Source organism: Nicotiana tabacum, chromosome 11 (assembly GCF_000715075.1).
Source record: "Nicotiana tabacum cultivar K326 chromosome 11, ASM71507v2, whole genome shotgun sequence".
Classification (NCBI taxonomy): Eukaryota; Viridiplantae; Streptophyta; class Magnoliopsida; order Solanales; family Solanaceae; genus Nicotiana; species Nicotiana tabacum.
Genome location: NC_134090.1, coordinates 181,329,990 through 181,336,605, shown reverse-complemented (window position 1 = coordinate 181,336,605; position 6,616 = coordinate 181,329,990).

Here is a 6,616-nt window from a genome sequence, read left to right as displayed (position 1 = left end):
AGCACGAAGGGTGATGTCGTGCACTTGTCCTTGATTTTTCTGATTCTTGTTGATAATTGAGTTCGGTTGTCCTTTACGCTTATTTACTGATTTTTTGTTGTTGCTTGATTTTATTTTGATGTTATTTATTCCCATACCATATTTGCCTTGTGATTGTTGCTTGGGTGAGGAAGAGTGGAAAGCACGAAGGGTGATGCCATGTACTATTTTGGTGAGAGAGTGTTAAAGCACGAAGGGTGATGCCATGCATTATTTTTGTGAGAGAGTGTTAAAGTACGAAGGGTGATACTGTGCACCTGTCTTGATTTTCCTGATTTTTATTGATAATTGTGTTATGGTTTCTCTACATTTAATTGTTGGTTTTCTGTTGATACTTGTTGTACACCGTAGCATAATTCCCGCATCCTATCTTCAATTGAACTGTGGTGATCCTTATATCTATTTGTTGTTCTTCTGTTATTATTCGATGTCCCCCCAACATGTTTTCCCCTCCCATTCCTAACTGTACATTCCTGCTTTTATTTTCTGAAGTATATGATTTAACTGCATAGGTTTAATTGGTAATCTGGTCCTAGCCTCGTCACTACTTCGCCGAGGTTAGGCTAGGCACTTACCAGCATATGGGGTCGGTTCTGCTGATACTACACTCTGCACTGTGTGCAGATCCCGGTACTAGAGCATACGGACCACAACTTTGGGTTGCTGCCCTTGGTCCATTTGGAGATGATCACGCCCAACTATGTCTTATAAAAAGGACTAAGCGGTTGTTGCAAATATAATCCAGTTTACAAGTCCGGAGTCGAATCCCACAGAGAACTAAGGTTTAGCTACATATGTTCACTATCACCAAGAAAACAAGCTTGAACAATTCCTAAGTTATTAATATTAAGGTTCTTATATCTAATTAACTAAATAATTAAATTAGTAGATTAACAACTAAAAATACTACGGGTTGGAGAAAAGATTAAGGAGGTCTAGAGTTATGATTTCCCTAATTGTCGGAATCCTTTCCGCTATGTCTTCTATAATTTTGCGTAAGTATTCTCTACCGATCATGAGCACTCTTATCACCGTAAATCTTTCCGAGTAATTACGACAATTTACTAGATGCACTCTCCCGAGCTATGATAGCTGGCTTTTAATACAGCTCACTTCAGATCGCACCCAAGGCTTCGTTATCCCTAATCCCACCTTTACACCCTTGGTTATTGATTCCTCATATACGTCGGGAGTGATGTTGATCAACAACTACCTAAATATGCACTCTCTCCCGAGTAATACATACTAAATAGGCACAACTAATTGAGGATCCTATCAATTAACTACAACAAGAACGTAGTTGAACAAATAGAGATTATACTACGGCTCAATTATATAAAAATATAACAAGAATTTATCCTATAAAAGGTTCCATCAAAACCCTAGATAACAAATTAGCTATTCATAATAGTATGTAAAACTACAATACTAAAAGTCATAACCAACAATGAAAAATAGGAAGAAGAAGGAAAAACTCGTAGAAGAATTCCCCGCCTTGATCCTATTGTGTCTCTACCTCCTTAGGTCTAAAATATGTCAAAAGTATGTCCAATCTCTCAAAATAGCATTTTTACATGTATTTATACCAAGTAGGGTCGGGCCCAGATGAAAAAACCCTTTCCTGCGCGAACTAGGACTTCGCTCTGTAAAAGTTGAACAGCCGCACTGCAGGCTGCGCCGCACCATGCGGCGCGTTAGTGAATTTTATTAGTAGCCTCAACTTTTCGCATCAGGCAACATTTTAAACTGCTGCGCCGTGCCTTGCGGTGTGGCAGTGTAATTTTCTCAGAGTGAACTTATTTCGTCCTCTTTTAATATCCGGACTTGGTACACGACCTTCGAACACGATCCCGGCTTAATGTATTGGGCTTTTACTCAGACTTCAAAACTCCAAAATGATCAATTTAGCTCCAAATTAACATTTGAGCTCAGGATCACTTCCTGCAAGGCATAAAATACGTATTAAGTGCAATTCACTATCATTTGAACTCAAACGCACGTAAAAAATGCAGTCATTGGCATGTAATACTACGGCTATAATACGGGTTTCTATCCTAACATCAACACCCCACCCTTAAACCGTTGCTCATCCTCGAGCAATCAAACTACACTTTATATAGACACGACCTTTTTAAACAATTCTCCTAACTCATCACACCAAGAATATTTAAAATAGACTAAGCACAAAAGCGTAACATCTTCACCTCAAGATTTGACTCACAAGTACCACGCATTATTCACAACTCACCTACTTACTTTAACGTAGAGATCACTGACATTACCTTTCCTTCATGAATCAAGTGCCCTCACACAACAAAAGAGAGTAGTTCCACACAATAAAATCTAAGAGCACTTACGAACTCAAGATAGAAAGAATTCACTCACTCTCAGAAATAACATTCATATACCACAAAAGATGCACCAAAGGCTTACCCGTAGTGTATTACTCTACTAATCGTGCTCATTCAGTCTAGGATCAAGTAGGACTTTATTTGGTTGTAATGTAGGTTGTGGGGCGGGTAGGATACATTTAGATAGAAGAATGACTACACCTCCCTAAGCACTTTAATACATATACTTTAACATTCAAACCCCATACTTATGTCAAACCAAAACTCCACCTTCACATCAATGTATATTACCCCATACTTCTTTAAGCACAAGCACAATTACATCAAGAGTCACCACTTATCAAGGATTTTTTTTTCACAACAATACAACTTTTTCCCCCTTTCTCTTTCTTTTTTATTCATGTGGCTCTTACTTTTTCAAAATAGTGAAACTTTCTCCTTATTTCATTAGTTCCACTCAAAATCCAAACCAACCACCCCACACTTTAATTTTTACATAGTCCATAACAATTCAAGTGCTCATGAGAGGTTAAAAGGTTCAAATAGATGATTAATTCAAACAAATGGGTAAGGCTTGTAATGTGGTTGCCAAAGAAACAAGATTACAGGCTCAAAGGGGTTAACTACGATACATAATAATTAAGTGGATAAAATATACATATCTGGCTCAACAAAGAAAAGCCTATATCACTTCCAAGACTGAACAAAACCACTATTTCACTTTGCAAATACACAGGGCAAGTTATAGGCATCAAATACAACGCACAGAATAACACACAAACCTCACACACACATGGCACATAACTCACTTAGGATTGGATTCATCAAGACACTCTAGTCAAAGCAGTTAAGCAAAGTTAAAATCATACAATTTAAGGTACTTCTACAATAGTAAAAAATTGAGCCTAAGCGTCACAACCAAAGTACTCACTATTCTCAAGGCATAACAAAGTCAAGAGATATTGCTTCAATTCAAAACACAACACAATGGCTCCTATTCCTAAAAAAAACTCACTACACCCGGTTCAAACAAAACCCTTGGAAAAGAACCGTGGTTTAAAGAAAAATCAAGGGGTAATTGCTACACTACCTAACAAAAGAATTTTTCTTTTGTTTTTTTTAGACTTAAATCCCTCAAGAAAATTTTCTAAGATATCCATCGCCGGGAAAAGTCCAATCTTTACTATTTAAAAAAAATATTCAATTAAACTAATATAATTAAAATAGCATATAAAGTCACATAGACAATCTCCTCACCCCACACTTAAAATTGTGCATTGTCCCCAATGCACACCATACTAATAAGAGGGTAAAAGAAACTCCCTGGTAGGCCCAAGGCCGAAGCACTAGCAGCTCATGGGGTACTCAGACTTCTCCCGGGCTTGGTCCTTCGTGCGGGTACCTCACACTTAGTTCCAACCATCTGGTTTGCTGTTGCATCCTTCCAATAGCTTTGCTTTCCATGCTCCTAGAAAATTAAAAATCGACACTACAAACATAATACAATTAAAATAAAATAAAATAAAATAAAGCAGTAAATCTGGGTTGCCTCCCAACAAGCGCTTGATTTAACGTCGCGGCACGACACGAATCACTTTTTGCCTCCACTTTAAACTTATGAATTGGACCCCTAGTTTTGATTCTACTCTGTGATCATGCTCCTGGGGTGGTAGAACGAATTTGACTAGTCCAATAAAATAATGTAGTATTCTGCACTTCTTGGCCTTTGGATGAGGTGTGTAATCCCGACTTTCTAGCAAGAAGAATTTCAGAATGTAAGCACCTTGTTCCTCATTCCTTGACTCCTCAAGTGGCTCGGACGACTCTATTTCCATATCATCATCCAAACACAATATGAAAAAATGCTTGGAGTGTGGACCAATGCTCTTAACTACATGAACATTGGTAGAGTCAACTAAATATGTATCCTCAATATCCTTGGTTGACTCTAGTATCTCTTCTACGACATCGACATCTTTAAAATCTAGTTCGATTGATTGTTGGTGTTTTACTCTGGCCTTCTCCTCTAGCTCCTCAATTCATGTATCTAATTCACGCTCTTCTTGGATACTATTCACAATATTTGCTTGTTGAGCATTAAAATCTCCAACCAGTTGACTCATGTGAACGTTCAAGTTGTGAATAGTTTCCTCCTGCCTTTCTATCTGCAGTTGTAATTTACTATGTTGTTCCAAAATGCATTTTAACATATCTTCGATCTTCTTTAGGTCAGCTTCCCTGGGTTCTTTGTTCCTATTAACTTCACCAGAAAAAGAAGAACCATCAAAGTAAGGGGTTGGGGGAAGGTAAGAAATATAAACACAACTGTGAAAGTGACCATCTTGACTACCACACATATCACACACATTCCACACATAAGATTGAGTTGGTGCACAAAACTCGTTCTCGGGAATATTTTGATAATCTTGCCATGGGTGGTTTCCTTCACAATATGCATAAGGAGGATTAAAAATAGAATTACCAACATCAAAATTCCCATAATTCCATGATGCCATGTTTCTCAAATAAAACTAAAATAAAAAATAAAAAAATAAAACACTAAAAAATAAAATAAAAGTTCAAACTTGAAACCTAGCAATATGTTCACCTACAACTACACTGTTAGTTCCCCGACAACGGCGACAAAATTTGATCACGCCCAACTATGCCTTATAAAAAGGACTAAGCGGTTGTTGCAAATATAATCCGGTTTACAAGTCCGGAGTCGAATCCCACAGAGAACTAAGGTTTAGCTACATATGTTCACTATCACCAAGAAAACAAGCTTGAACAATTCCTAAGTTATTAATATTAAAGTTCTTATATCTAATTAACTAAATAATTAAATTAGTAGATTAACAACTAAAAATACTACGGGTTGGAGAAAAGATTAAGGAGGTCTAGAGTTATGATTTCCCTAATTGTTGGAATCCTTTCCGCTATGTCTTCTATAATTTTGCGTAAGTATTCTCTACCGATCATGAGCACTCTTATCACCATAAATCTCTCCGAGTAATTACGACAATTTACTAGATGCACTCTCCCGAGCTATGCTAGCTGGCTTTTAATACAGCTCACTTCAGATCGCACCCAAGACTTCGTTATCCCTAATCCCACCTTTAAACCCTTGGTTATCGATTCCTCACATACGTCGGGAGTAATGTTGTTCAACAACTACTTAAATATGCACTCTCTCCCGAGTAATACATACTAAATAGGCACAGCTAATTGAGGATCCTATCAATTAACTACAACAAGAACGTAGTTGAACAAATAGAGATTATACTACGGCTCAATTATATAAAAATATAACAAGAATTTATCCTATAAAAGGTTCCATCAAAACCCTAGATAACAAATTAGCTATTCATAATAGTATGTAAAACTACAATACTAAAAGTCATAACCAACAATGAAAAATAGGAAGAAGAAGGAAAAACTCGTAGAAGAATTCCCCGCCTTGATCCTATTGTGTCTCTGCCTCCTTAGGTCTAAAATATGTCAAAAGTATGTCCAATCTCTCAAAATAGCGTTTTTACATGTATTTATACCAAGTAGGGTCGGGTCCAGACGAAAAAACCCTTTCCTGCGCGAACTAGGACTTTGCTCTGTAAAAGTTGAACAGCTGCGCCGCACCATGCGGCGCGTTAGTGAATTTTATCAGCAGCCTCAACTTTTCGCATCAGACAACATTTTACACTGCTGCGCCGCGCCTTGCGGCGCGGCAGTGTAATTTTCTCAGCGTGAACTTATTTCGTCCTCTTTTAACATCCGGACTTGGTACACGACCTCCGAACACAATCCCGGCTTAATGTATTGGGCTTTTACTCAGACTTCAAAGCTCCAAATTGATCAATTTAGCTCCAAATTAACTTTTGAGCTCAGGATCACTTCCTACAAGGCATAAAACACGCACTAAGTGCAATTCACTATCATTTGAACTCAAATGCACGTAAAAAATGCAGTCATTGGCATGTAATACTACGGCTAAAATACGGGTTTCTAGCCTAACATCAGGAGATCCAAGGTAATCCTGTAGGCGTCCGCATGCCCTGGCGTCTCCCTCTATCCTTTCATCCTGGTTCATTTACGTATTTCAGAAACAGTGTTGTATTTATTTTTCGAACCTTGTTTGTAGTATTCCTAGACTGTCTGTGAAGTTGTGACACCAGTTCTGGATAGTCTTTGTTGTGAAGTTGTGAAGTTGTGACACCAAAAGTCAACCA